The sequence below is a fragment of the Oncorhynchus mykiss genome, chromosome 9, assembly GCF_057628025.1.
Source record: "Oncorhynchus mykiss isolate SJ-2025 chromosome 9, ASM5762802v1, whole genome shotgun sequence".
Lineage (NCBI taxonomy): Eukaryota > Metazoa > Chordata > Actinopteri > Salmoniformes > Salmonidae > Oncorhynchus > Oncorhynchus mykiss.
The window spans coordinates 42,654,899-42,670,082 of NC_143030.1; positions in this window are offsets into that span (position 1 = coordinate 42,654,899).

Genomic DNA, 15,184 nt, shown 5'->3' on the forward strand with positions numbered 1-15,184 from the left:
GAGAGAGAGAGAGAGAGAAAGAGTTGACAGGCTGCACTTGTGACTAGTAAGGAAATGAAATAAATACGTTCTCACTGCAGCATTCACACTCTATGTAACTCCTGAGAGTCTGGCGAGGAGAGAGAGAGGTGTCACTGTAAGATCCCAGAACTGGTGTTTCTATGGCAACAGCTGTCTCAGGGATACCCGGCCCCTAGTGATGACCTCTGGTGAACTCTGGGGACTGTTTGAATCGAAGTTGCATCTTAATCTGAGCCAGTTTGCTACAGCAGGACAATATTACTGCAGCAGCAGGAAACATGAATTATAATTCATAGGATTTTTTTTGTAGGGGTGGATCCCTTTTTCTTTACGACAAATCAAGTCAGGTGGAAATTACAAACTTTAGAAGCCTTTTTAAACCTTGAATACACAACATGTTTGCCTTCCCTGTTGTGCAGGAAAACTCTCAGAAACAAAAGAGTGATCAAATGAAGCTGCTACATCTGTAAGGTCAGTTTACGGCTAGATCAGATCTGTGCTAGCCAACACCTGCATAGCAGAGGTTTTGGCAGTGTCGGAGGTCGAACCAAAGATTTTTATAACCAAGATAAACCACAGCCTGTCATTTACAATGGGAACAAATTAGTCATAAATGGGCAGAGCACAAGCTAGCGAGATCCTATTAGCCTGTTGTATATATGCATATTTCCATTAGGGAAATTCACCTTCGCACTCCTTCTAAACAACGCCATTTTTTTTTTACAACTTTGGCAAAGGTTAAAGTCTACAAAACTATTCATAACAGAGTTTACTTTTGGGGACAGAAAATGTGCAGAATGTCGGCCAAAATCCATCTCCTTCCATCTTCTCCTGCTGCCGGCCACTGGGCTTCCTCTCACTAGCATATTTGGTAGTGAGTGGAAGCGCCAAGAGAATGCTTAACATTTATACATCTGGTGAAATATCTGCCTCACTGTTCTATCTGTGGTCGAACTGTGTTAAAGCTGTCAAATCCACAAGTCCACAAGCGGCTGGCTCCTGGCTTGACATTGGATGCAACCAAAACACAACGTTTTTATAACTCCTACCCAGCCAGAAGTTAATGTGGCCGCGTGATGGAGTCTGCAAAAGACCTGAGACTGGGACAGAGATTTGTCTTCCAACAAGACAATGATCCAAAACATAAAGCAAAATCTACAATGGAATGGTTCAAAAATAAACATATCCAGGTGTTAGAATGGCCAAGTCAAAGTCCAGACCTGAATCCAATCGAGAATCTGTGGAAAGAACTGAAAACTGCTGTTCACAAATGCTCTCCATCCAACCTCACTGAGCTCGAGCTGTTTTGCAAGGAGGAATGGGAAAAAATGTCAGTCTCTCGATGTGCAAAACTGATAGAGACATACCCCAAGCGACTTACATACCCCAAGCGACTGTAATCGCAGCAAAAGGTGGCGCTACAAAGTATTAACTTAAGGGGGCTGAATAATTTTGCATGCCCAATTTTTCAGTTTTTGATTTGTTAAAAAAGTTTGAAACATCCAATAAATGTCGTTCCACTTCATGATTGTGTCCCACTTGTTGTTGATTCTTCACAAACAAATACCGTTTTATATCTTTATGTTTGAAGCCTGAAATGTGGCAAAAGGTCGCAAAGTTCAAGGGGGCCGAATACTTTCGCAAGGCACTGTACTTGTCAGCTCACACACCTCCAACTCCACCAAAAACATCCGCTATGAGGATGTATGCCAATGTGGGTTAGCGCTTGATTTGATTGAATCATAGCCTTAGTTTTCCCTCCTAAGATTAGGGGAGGGATCCTAGATCTGTGCTGAAGGGCATCTTCACCCGGACACTGCCCAACTAGCTTTATTCTCTTCTGGTCATGATGTGTCAGTGAAAGCTGTTATGTAGGAGGCTATCAGTCACATTCTGACATCAACAAGAGCTCACGGTTTTTCCAATTTGACTTCAAATTCTGAAGCTTATCCAGGTTTTTCAAAAAGTCAAATTTCGAAGTTGCTCCAAACGTGACATTTCTAAATGTTTTTGACACCCTGGGTTGACTCTCAGCGCCGTTGCGTTTGGAGAAACGTCATATTTCAAAGTTATAGATTAAGACTTTGGATAGGGTTAAAACATGAAGTCTAGGCTTTCAAGTTAAGTTAAGGGTTAAGGTTTGGGATAGGGTATAAAAATACAAAGTCAATCTTGAGTGATCTGTCTGCTGACACGGCCAAGCCTCAGCACACCAACCTCAATCAAATGCAGCGTCATTGCTACTCTACTCTCTGTACCTGGCATCCCTGTTCATTTGGTGTGTAGTCATCTGTGACTGGAGTGTGTGTGTGCTTGTGCATGCGTGCATGTGCGTGTGTGCGTGTGTGTGCGTGTTAATCCTACCTGTGTTTTCACAGCCCTTGTCATCTCGTTATCACAGTGACATTTGTTCGGGCCTGCTGGGCCATCTGGATACGTCCCACACACATGTGAGAGAAACCAGCCTGGTTTAGGTCTGACTCACATCAAACAGCCTCCCTGCCCACACACTCACACACACTAACAAACACACTCAATCACACAGAGAGAGAGAGAGAGAGAGAGAGAGAGAGATGACAAATTGTGTGTCGATATAATTTTACAAACTGGGTGCAGAAAAACAAAAAATATCAATTCAATGCATTTGTTGTGTTTCTGTTGTTATTGAATGTGTGCAGCATGCCCTGGAACAGCACCCGTGATGTGTGTGTGTGTGTGTGTGTGTGTATGTGTGTGTGTGTGTGTGTGTGTGTGTGTGTGTGTGTGTGTGTGTGTGTGTGTGTGTGTGTGGGTGGGATGGTCCCAGTATGCCAGAAGGTGGGGAGGTGGAGATGTTGATGCCACATGTTGGAGTTCTGAAACAACACATTTGGTGCCAACGCACTGTCACAGAAGTAAACATATTTCAATCGACTACAGGCTTACCTGAATGGACAACAGCAACGGAATACAATAATACATTTTATTAAAACGTTTGGGGAATGGCCTCGTCTCCGAGGGATGATCCTCGGAGCCAGATGATGTGATGGCACATGGTTGTTGAAGACTGGTGCTGAAAAACAGCAACTGAGAAAAAGAGTGTAAGTTGACACATAAATACTACACCAGATTTACGGCCATGGGTTGAGAGAGAGGAAGGGGATAATTGCAAGAGTGAGCCCACAGGTTAAACATCAAGTGTGAGGTATGTGGATCCTTGTGCTGTGCTCGTAGGCTATAGGGTACATAGGTGATTGAAATTCCTCACATGGCTAAGAGAAGAAGAAACAAGACACTATGCTGCTGATGATACATTTGCCTGTACGGTAATATGCCTGTACAATAAGAAATAAAGGGAATTATGTTGCTTATGCTTGCTGGATGAAGTTAAATGCATTCAGAACATCCTTCCTGATTGAACTTTCGTCAACTACAATACATTAGACATAGTACTGGTACAGAGATAGAGAAAGACAGTGTGTTAATATAATGTGTTTGTTTCAGTTGTTATGTGTGCAACACATCAAACAGACCCATTGGTGTGTGTATTTGTGTGTGTGTGTGTCTGTCTGTCTGTGCGTGTGTGCGTGTATATGTGGGGTGGGGGAGGGGGGGGGGGGGGGGGGGGCTGTCCCGTATACCAGAGGGTGGGGAAGTAGAGGTGTTTTTGCCACATGTTTGAGTTCTGAAACAATACATTTGGGGCCAACGTACTGCCACAGAATTCAACATATTTGACACAGTCCCAAAAGCTCTCACAGTCTTATGTCAGAATTAGACGTTTGACCGTGTTTCTCAAACATCATTTTTCTATGTTGCTCTAAACCTAAAATTTGGAAGTGTTTAACTTTTTATGGCTGCAGGGGCAGTATTGAGTAGCTTGGATGAAAAGGTGCCCATTGTAAACGGCCAGCTCCTCAGTCTCAGTTGCTAATATATGCATATTATTATTAGTATTGGATAGAAAACACTCTGAAGTTTCTAAAACGGTTTGAATTATGTCTGTGAGTATAACAGAACTCATATTGCAGGCAAAAACCTGAGAAATTCCACTTCCTGTTTGTATTTTTTCTGGGGGTGGCAGATTTTCAACTAAGCTCTCATTGAAATTACGGCGAGATATGGATGAGTTTTCACTTCCTACGCCTTCCACTAGATGTCAACAGTCAATAGAACTTTGTCTGATGACTCAAATGTGAAGGGGGGGGTCGAATGAGACAGGAAATAGTCACCACTGCCACGAGTTGACCATGCTTTCACCAGGCTCGTTCACAGGGGAAGGACCTGCGTTCCACCGGTCATCTGAAGCATTTCTAATTCTCCGGTTGGAACGTTATTCAAGATATAGGTGAACAACATTCTAAAGATTGATTCAGTACATCATTTGACATGTTTCTACTGACTGTTACGGAACTTTTGGACATTTCGTCACGTTATAGTGGACGCGCTTTGTGACTTTAGAATTGTTTACCAAACGCGCTAACCAAAGTAGCTAATTGGACATAAATAACTGACATTTTCGAACAAATCAAGCATTTATTGTGGACCTGGGATTCCTAGGACTGCATTCTGATGAAGTTCATCAAAGGTAAGGAAACATTTATCATGTATTTTCTGGTTTCTGTTGACTCCAACATGGCTGCTAATTTGGCTACTGTTCTGAGCTCCGTCTCAGATTATTGCATGGGTTGCTTTTTCCGTAAACATTTTTTAAAATCTGACACAGCGGTTGCATTAAGGAGAGGTATATCTATAATTCCATGTGTATAACTTGTATTATCATCTACATTTATGATGAGTATTTCTGTTGAAATGATGTGGCTATGCAAAATCACTTGATGTTTTTGGAACTAGTGAATCTAATACGCCAATGTAAACTCAGATTTTTTTATATAAATATTAACTTTATCAAACAAAACATGCATGTATTGTGTAACATAAAGCCCTATGAGTGTCATCTGATGAAGATATTTCAAGGTTAGTGATTCATTTTATCTCTATTTCTGCTTTTTGTGAATGCTATGTTTCGCTGGAAAATGGCTGTGCTTATTGTGGTTTGGTGGGCACCTAACATAATCGATTGTAGTGCTTTCGCTGAAAAGCATATTTGAAGTCGGAGACTTTGGTGGGATTAACAACAAGATTACCTTTAAAATGATACAAGACACATGTATGTTTTAGGAATTGTAATTATGAGATTTCTGTGGTTTGAATTTGGCGTCCTCTATTTTCACTGGTAGTTGTCATATCGATCCCGTTAGCGGGATTGCAGCCATAACAAGTTTTTAAGGTAACATTTAGGAATTAACTCTGAATTTTAAGGTTAGGGTTAAGTTTAGGCATTAACGCCGAAATCTTACGGTTAGGCATTAACTCTGAAAGGTTAAATGGTTCAAAACAAAATCTCAAAAATAACTTTCTATCACTTGATTCTAACATGCAACCTTACATCCCAGATGTAGATGCTTATGCCAATCTGTCATCCCCTTCCACAACACCCTAGCAAAATTGAAACATACTTGAAGGTAACAGCGCTCTCTGTTGCCCCTAGTGGTCGGCTTCCATGCCATCTCCGGATGTCTTCAGACACGTAGAGCCGTCTAATACTGACTTGTAGCACAGGTGACCTGGCTGCATTTGCTACAAGCAGACTGGTACAGAGGTTACAGAGAAGAGATAGATGATCATTATCACACGCAGGCACTGCACTGTTTTTCTTTAATGCAGGATACACAGCCCATTCAAATAAATGCAACCCTGGAGGGAGAGAGAGCGTGTCTCTTCTCTGAATATCTGTGTTTGTGGGGCACTCACTGAATGAGTGAGGCTTGAGAAATCCCCACGCTGCACTGCCAGAGAGTGAGAGAGCAAGAGGGAAAAATAGATACACTTCCTCCTCACCACAAAGTTTCCTGCACCTATGATTCATTCACTCTGCTCTTTGATACAGTGTGTGTGTGTGTGTGTGTGTGTGTGCATGCATACATTTGGGAGCTTGTTTTCGTTCATATTTAGTAATATTATTTTAAACTCGGCAAAAAAAGAAGCGTCTCTTATTCAGGACCCTGTCTTTCAAAGATAATTTGTAAAAACCCAAATAACTTCACAAATCTTCATTGTAAAAGGTTTAAACACTGTTTCCCATGATTGTTCAATGAACCATAAACAAATACTGAACATGGACCTGTGGAAGAGTCGTTAAGACACTAACAGCTTAGCCTACAGACGGTAGGGAATTAAGGTCATAGTTATGAAAACTTAGGACACTAAGAGGCCTTTCTACTGACTCTGAAAAACACCAAAATAAAGATGCCCAGGGTCCCTGCTCATCTGCGTGAACGTGCCTTAGGCATGCTGCAATGAGGCATGAGGAGGGCAATAAATTGCCATGTCTGTACTGTGAAAGTGCTTTTCACTGACGAGTGACGGTTTTGTTTCACCAGGGGTGACAATCAGATTTTTGTTTATGGTCGAAGGAATGAGTGTTACACCGAGAGCTGTACTCTGGAGCGGGATCGATTTGGAGGTGGAGGGTCCGTCATGGTCTGGGGCGGTGTGTCACAGCATCATCGGACTGAGCTTGTTGTCATCCTGACATGACCCTCCAGCATAACAATGCCATCAGCCATACTGCTCGTTCTGTGCGTGATTTCCTGCACGACAGGAATGTCAGTGTTCTGTCATGGCCATCGAAGAGCCCAGATCTCAATCCCATTCAGCAAGTCTGGGACCTGTTAGATCGGAGGGTGAGGGCTAGGGCCATTCCCCCCAGAAATGTCCAGGAACTTGCAGGTGCCTTGGTGGAAGAGTGGGAGAACATCTCACAGCAAGAACGGGTAAATCTGGTGCAGTCCATGAGGAGGAGATGCACTGCGGTACTTAATGCAGCTGGTGGCTACACCAGATACTGACTGTTACTTTTGATTTTGAACCCCCCCTTTGTTCAGGGACACATTATTTAATTTCTGTTAGTCACATGTCCGTGGAACTTGTTCAGTTTATGTCTCAGTTGTTGAATCTTGTTATGTTCATACAAATATTTACACATGTTAAGTTTGCTGAAAAGAAACGCAAATGACAGTGTGAAGACTTCTTTGTTTTCTGAGTTTATGTGTCTGCTCTGTCCTGAAATGTTGTGTGTGTGACATTTCTGTGAAAATGCTGAATGTGGAGAAGTGTATTCTGGTTTCAGAGCACTCTGAAAACCCACTGATTACTAGGCTGATTAGGAGATCAACATCAGTTAGAAGATCATACCCAGTTTCAGTATGACTGTGTTTGAGAACTAGTAAAGGGTAAACACCAAGATTACAAAGGTGAACCACGGTGAACCAGAAGTAATTCGTTTTTTTTAAGGCTAGGGGGCAGCATCCTGAATTCTCGATGACTGATGTGCCCAAAGTAAACTGCCTGTTACTCAGGTGAAGGAGCTATGATATGCATATAATTGGTAGCATTGGATAGAAAATACTCTGAAGTTTTGAAAACTGTTAAAATAACGTCTTTGAATGTAACAAAACTGATATGGCAGGCAAAAACGCGAGGAGAATCCATCCAGATTTTTTTGTTTTGAGGTCACAGGCCATATCAATAGTAGCCTATGGGATATTCAAAATAATTCCTCCCAGATTGCAGTTCCTATGGCTTCCACTAGAAAGGGTTTTAGGCTTGTTTTTTGAAATAAGAACGAGTAGTTGTAGTTTTTCCATGATGTCTCTCATTAGAAAAGTGGTGAATGAGGTGCGCGCTTTTTGTTATTTATCTTCCCTATTGAACATACTATTCGCCGTCTTAAATTTGATCATTTATTTAAATATTAGAGCACCTGAGGATTAATTAGAAACATTGTTTGACTTGTTTGGACGAACTGTACTGGTAACTTTCTGGATTTGTTTATATGCATATTTAACGAGTGGATTAATGAATCAAGCGCGCTAAATAAACTGATGTTTTTGGAATATAAAAAAGGACTTTATCGAACAAATCAAACCATTTGCTGGGACCCTTGGTATTGCAAACAGAGGATGATCTTCAAAGGTAAGTAATTTATTTTATCGCTACTTGGGATTTTGTGATGCCTGTGCTGGTTTGGAAAAGTATTTTGGTGTGGGGCGCTGTCCTCAGATAATCGCATGGTATGCTTTCGCCGTAAAGCCTTTTTGAAATCTGACAACACGGTTGGATTAACAAGAAGTTAAGCTTTTAAACGATGTAAGATATTTGTATTTTGAATTTCGCGCACTGCAATTTCACCGGATGATTTTCACTTTGGATGAATTGCGTGCCCATAGTGAACTGCATCCTACTCTGTCCTAGATTGCTAATATATGCATATTATTATTACTATTGGATAGAAAACACTGAAGTTTCTAAAACTGTTTAAATTATGTCTATAACAGAACTCATATGGCAGGCAATCTTCCAAACAAGAAGTGAAATTCTGAATGCGGGTCAACTTTGACGTCATCGCCCCCTCCTTTCCCAACAAGATATGGATCTGGTAGCACTTCCTACGCCTTCCAAAAGATGTCCTCATTCAGTAGAAAGTGGAATGGAGCTTTTACTGTGAACTTTGCCCGAATGGGAGGGGAAATAGTCACTGTCCCGACAGAATGCCATTTTCCTGTGGCGCATTTCTCTGTGGGTGCCACCACCGTTCCATTTGGCTGCAGCTGAAAACGTATGATCCGGTTGGAACGTTTTCGGATATATATGAAAATAACATCCTGAAGATTGATTCTCTACTCAGAAAGTCCAGTTTATTCGACCTGGAATATATCTTTTTGAAGTTTTTGTGCGAGTTGTCCTGGACCAGCAGTCAGTTTTTGGGCATGTGAGCTGAAAGTGGTAGCAAATTGCAGCTAATTGGACACTAGTATTGGACATTATGGAACAAAACAATGATTTATTGTGGAACTAGGACTCCTTGCACTACATTCTGATGAAAGATCATCAAAGGTAAGGGAATATTTATGATGTAATTTCGTATTTCTGTTGACTCCAACATGGCGGAGAAATACTTTTACGTCTGAGCGCTGTCTCAGATTATTGCATGGTAGGCTTTTTCCATAGCTTTTAAAATAAATCTGACAGCGGTTGCATTAAGAACCAGTGTATCTTTAATTTTATGTAGAACATGTATCTTTAGTCAAAGTTTATGATGAGTATTTCTGTTATCTGGCGTAGCTTTCTATAATTCCTCCGGATATTTTGGAGTCAGTTCTGAACATGGCGTCAATGTAAACCGAGATTTGTAGATATAAATATGCATATTATCGAACAAAACATAAATGTATTGTGTAACATGTCATATGAGTGTCATCTGATGAAGATTTTCAAAAGGTCAGTGATTCATTTTATCTCTAATCCTGCTTTTGTGACTCTATCTTTGGCTGGAAAAAATGGCTGTTTTCCCTTTGATTTGGTGGTGATCTAACATAAATATATGTTGTGTTTTCACTGTAAAACATTTTAAAAATCGGACATGATGGGTTGTTTATCAACAAGATGTTTATCTTTCATTTGAGGTATTGGACTTCTTAATGTGTGAAAGTTAAATATTTCTAAATAACATTTTTGAATTCCCGGCGCCACCTTTTCAGCTGAATGGGGGGGTGGAGTTGGATCAGTCTAAAACTTTGCACATATATTGCTGCCATCTAGCGGCCAAAATCTATATTGCTTCTGGGCTGGAATAATACACTGTGGCCCTTCTCTTGCATTTCAAAGATGATGGTAAAAAAAAATCATGTTTTTTCTTTGTATTATCTTTTACCAGATCTAATGTGTTATATTCTCCTGCATTAATTTCACATTTCCACAACCTTCAAAGTGTTTCCATTCAAATGGTATCACGAGTATGCATATCCTTGCTTCAGATCCTGAGCTACAGGCAGTTAGATTTTAGGCGAAAATTGAAAAAGGGTCCGATAATTTGTAACCCTCAATATACTAACATATATTATGCATTATTTGATTGTGGTATTATTTAGTTCAAATTAAGTAAATATTCATTTGAACACATTTATGTGGTGAAAACAATCGCCATTTAAAGGGGAAGTACACCAAACATTTAAAATATACTTAATTTTACTGAAAGTGATTCAATTTACTTAAAAGTGATCCTAGGAGACAATTACCAGCGGTGATTGGGAGTCCCATAGGGTGGCGCACAATTAGTCTGGGTTTGGCTGTGGTAGGCCGTCATTGTAAGTAAGAATTTGTTCTTAACTGACTTGCCAAGTTAAATTAAGAAAGACTATGCGTACTTACAGAGGGTAGCTAGTTTCTGTATTACAGTTCTAACAAGTATGTATACCACTGACAGACTTTAATGAGCTGATTTGACTGCAACAAAGCATATATTTAAAGTCATTTTGATTTTGTACATGCTCATACCTAGTTGTAACCAGTTATGCTAAATAACAAAAAATTTAAAACCATGTATAATAGCAATATTCGAGTACATAAGGTGTACCATCTTTGCCGGAGAACTGTCTATCAGGTCAAGATCACTCCAACAGGTTCCCCTCCATCCTCTAAGGTTATATAACTTCATATTATGTCTCCTGAGAAACCTGGGATAAAATATATACTTTTTTAGATTTGCCCTACACTAATTTTCGGAGAATACATAGCTCCCCATCTGGTCAGAATCACTGACACAGGTCCTCCTCCACTGTCACGCCCTGACCTTAGAGAGCCGTTTTGTTTCTCTATTTGGTTAGGTGTAATTTGGGGTGGGCATTCTATGTTGTCTATTTCTTTGTTTTGGCCCGAGTATGGTTCCCAATCAGAGGCAGCTTTCTATCGTTGTCTCTGATTGGGAATCAAACTTAGGTAGCCTTTTTTCCACCTGTGTTTGTGGGTAGTTATTTTCTGTTTAGTCTCTGTTACCTGACAGAACTGTTCGCTTTCGTTTATTATTTTTTGATAATAAAATAAATCATGAACACTTTTCAAGCTGCGCTTTGGTCCACTCCTTCCGACGACAGGCGTAACATCCACCCTCTGGTCGTATGGATAACTTATTATTATGTTTCCATAGAAACTATAGATTAAAATATAGGTCCTATCTATCAAAATACTCTAAGCAGCATTAGGTGTTTTTGGCTGGGGTCAAAACGACCCCAAAGGACTTATTGTTGAGATTTATTAAGTGACAAGTTGATTGACAAAGTCATGAAAAATGTAATGAATTGAAAGGTTATTTGGTTAATGATCAAAAACATGAATGTGGTCAAAATGAACCCAGTCGGCGGTTTGAGGGTTTTTAAAGTTGTAATATTGTATAATATTACTAAGTGTAAAGGAATTCATCTAAACTATTCAAATGTCAGCCATCATGTTATAACCACCTCCTGGTTTATTTCAAGCTATTACTGTCTAAGAGGAAAAACTCATATAGAGTAATATGTGCGTGTGTGCGTAAGTACGTGCGTGTGTGTACAGTCGATTTTTGTGTAGAGAGAAGAAGTGTGGTGCATGAATGTGGCTGTATAAGAGCAGTATTAAAGGCGTGTTTAACGCTGTGCTGGTTTCCCTTGGCTCAGTGCATGTTGTTTCTGTGTGGGCCTGTGTGTGCGTGTGAACACTGTTCTTTAAATGCTGCTGTAATATTCACTGACATGCTAAAACACTGCTGCGCACCGGGTGGGTTCTCCCTGTCACATCGCCTCATCCTCCTCCATCTTCCCCCTTTCTCTCTCTCTTTCTTTCTCACCCTCCCCTCTCCTTCTCTTCTCCCTCTTTCTCAATCGGTCTCACAGACACTCCCCCCTCTCTTTCTTTCTTTCTCTTTCTTTCTTTCTTTCTTTCTTTCTTTCTTTCTTTCTTTCTTTCTTTCTTTCTTTCTCCACCCACTGTCTCTCTCTCACCCCCCTCTTCTCTCTTCCTGCCCTCTCTCTCAACCCCCCCCCCTTCTCTCTGCCTGCCCTCTCTCTCATCTATAATTGAGCATTCCCACAGTACCAACTTAATTTGCTGCCTGTGAATAATGAATGAGACACTTTTTACCCTCCGCTAGTTTGATAACTGATTAGTAGTTTATCCGTGTTATCTGTGACCAGGCCTCGCGGTGCGGATATCACCCAGGCCTCGCGGTGCGGACATCACCCAGGTTTGGGGGTGCGGGCATCACCCACCATGTGCCACCAAGGGAGGGAGACTACCAGGCAGATTACGTGGATGGAATCGCCTTGGGAAAAAACAAAACGGGCCAAAAACGCATGTCTCCCTCTTTAACAGCATTATTAGGAAGACGAGACAGATTAACAGTACTCACATAGAAGCCCATCATATTGCTACGTTATACTGTATGTTATATTGCTTTGATTAATAATTAGTTAGGAGGCAGGGCAGAGAGCAGACATTCACTGTACGGAGTTCGAGATGGTGCACTCTTTATGAAGAGTGCATCTGACAAGGGCAATGAATACGTTAGTGCAGGTGAACTCTATAACTTTACTTTAGTTTTAAACCCTAGTCACCTTATTATCTTTGGCCTACCTTAATGCTGTTATACAGTATGAACATTGCACACACACATATACACACACACACACTCATACACACTCAGTCATAGCACACTACTGTGGAATTCTATTGAGGCAAAAACAACAAAAACAACAAAACCTTTTAGGCTTTAACACCTCTGATCTGCTCAATGGACTTTCAAGCTGTGCTCTACACACACGTTTGCACACACACACACACACACACACACACACACACACACACACACACTCACTCACTCACTCTCGCACAGGCACCATGCTTATTAATAGCATGTTTCAGCTCCACAACGCCACGGAGAAGTGCAAGCGAGGCGGTTTAGAGCCGGGGGACCATAGATGACGTTACTCCTCTTGGGGTAAAGTTACGTAAAGTAACAGCTGATCACCGCCCCTTCCTTCGCAGAAGGCAAGTTGACATAAAGTGTAGTCAACTTTGTTCTGAGGGAAGAAAGAATCTGATTGGTTTACGGCAGCACAAATTGGTTTCTAAAAGGTCAATGGGCGGTGTTTAACAGATAGGGGTGGCAGGTAGCCTAGTGGTTAGAGCGTTGGGCCAGTAACCGAAAGCAACATGCTTAACTAATCAGAGCAAGCTATTGAGCTCAGCATTTAGCAACCTCTTAGCTACTCATGATAAATAAATAAATATAGTTAGCTAGCTAACTAGGTGTAAAATATAAAACCAAGTGAGCTAACAGTTCGTTTATTGAAATGTTAAGTTGAATAAGCCAATTGAATGTAAAAAACAAAACAAACAGGGCTTGACAGTTATGCTGCCCCAGGGACCGCAACGTATATTTCTACACTGAACACAAATTTAAATGCAACATGCAACAATTTCAAAGATGTTACTGATTTGTAGTTCATAAAAGGAAATTAGTCCATTTAAATAAATTTGCTGGGCCCTAATCTATGGATTTCACATGACTGGGAATACAGATATGCATCAGAAAACCAGTCAATGTCTACTGTGACCACCAGTGCAGCGCGACACATTTCCTTCACATAAGGTTGATCAGGCTGTTGATTGTGGCCTGTGGAATGTTGTCCCACTCCTCTTCAATAGGTGTGCGAAGTGGCCAGATATTGGCTGGAACTGGAACATATTGTCATACATGTCGATTCAGAGCATCCCAAACATGCTCAATGGGTGACATGTCTGGTGAGTATGCAGGCCATGGAATAATTGGGACATTTTCAGCTTCCAGGAATTGTGTACAGATCATTGTGACATGGGGCAGTGCATTATCATCCTGAAACAGGAGGTGATAGCAATGGATGAATGGCATGACAATGGGCCTCAGGATCTCGTCACGGTATCTCTTCGCATTCAAATTGCTATCGATGAAATGCAATTGTGTTCGTTGTCCCCAGCTTACCTTGCCCTGAGATTGTCGACTTTATTGTCCAGGGACTGAACATTAGCAAGTAATATATCCGGAAATGGTAGATGGTGTGCAGTCCTCTTGAGTCGGACTAAATGTCCACTCCAAATAGCTCTTCTCTGCAGGTGTCTTGGAGCAGCCTCTTGGATAAGTTTTAATCACCTTGGGGGGTACGAACAAAGGATCCAATTCAGAAAAGTCGTATTCCTGGTTGAAATGCTGGTGAGTTACCACCGCTCTTATATCCAAAAGTCCTTCCCTGCTGTATGCAATAATGCAAACAACAAAAAATACTGTAAAGTTGCTTAGGAGCCAGAAACATAGCGGTCATGTCTATCAGCACCATTTTTACTATGTTAGATGGGTAAAATTAATCATATCTGATATTGAATATCCCATTGAGCACGGTGAAGTTATTAATTGCACTTTGGATGGCATCACCACAATGATACTGGGGAGTTAAGGACTGGGGTGTTTTTCAGGATAAAAATGTACATAATGGAACTAAGCACAGCCAAAATCATAGAGGAAAACCTGGTTCCGTTTGCTTCCCATCTGTAATGTCTGCTTCCAACTCACACTCTCAAACACGTAGATCCCCTGAACGCAGCTCACTTTCCAGCCCACTTTCCAGCTCACAGGCTCAAACACATAGATCCCCTGAACGCAGCTCACTCTCAGGATCCCAATCAACTGAATTCTGATCACCTGTTCACACACCTGTATGTCATTATCACACAATATTTAGTTCAGTTCTTTGCACGCCATCATTGTGAGGTGTTGCTTGGTTTGTAACACATGGCTTGTCGGAGTGATGGGTTTCCTGTAATGTCATCATACCGTGTATGATAGTTTTGGCCTGCCTCACTAATGATGCCTTTTGCCTATTCCCTGCCTGTACTTTAGCCTATTGGATTTCCTGTTATCAACCTATTGCCTGATCTCCCGGATGACGTTACTAGTCTTTTCCCTGCCTGTACTGTTGCCTTTTTGGACCCCCTGTGTATGACCTTCTGCCTGCCCCTGGACCCAGCTACCTGCTTCCTCTGGTGTATGACCTTCTGCCTGCCCCTGGACCCAGCTACCTGCCTCCTCCGGTGGGCCTTAACAAATTAACACCTGCAGCTCCCTGCGCTTGAAACCAGCTCTCTGTCTCCCATCGGGTTCATTACACCACCAGGCACTGGGAGATGAATTCACCTTTCAGCAGGACAATAACCTAAAACACAAGTCCAAATCTACACTGCAGTTGTTTACCAAGTATATAGTGAATGTTCTGGAGTG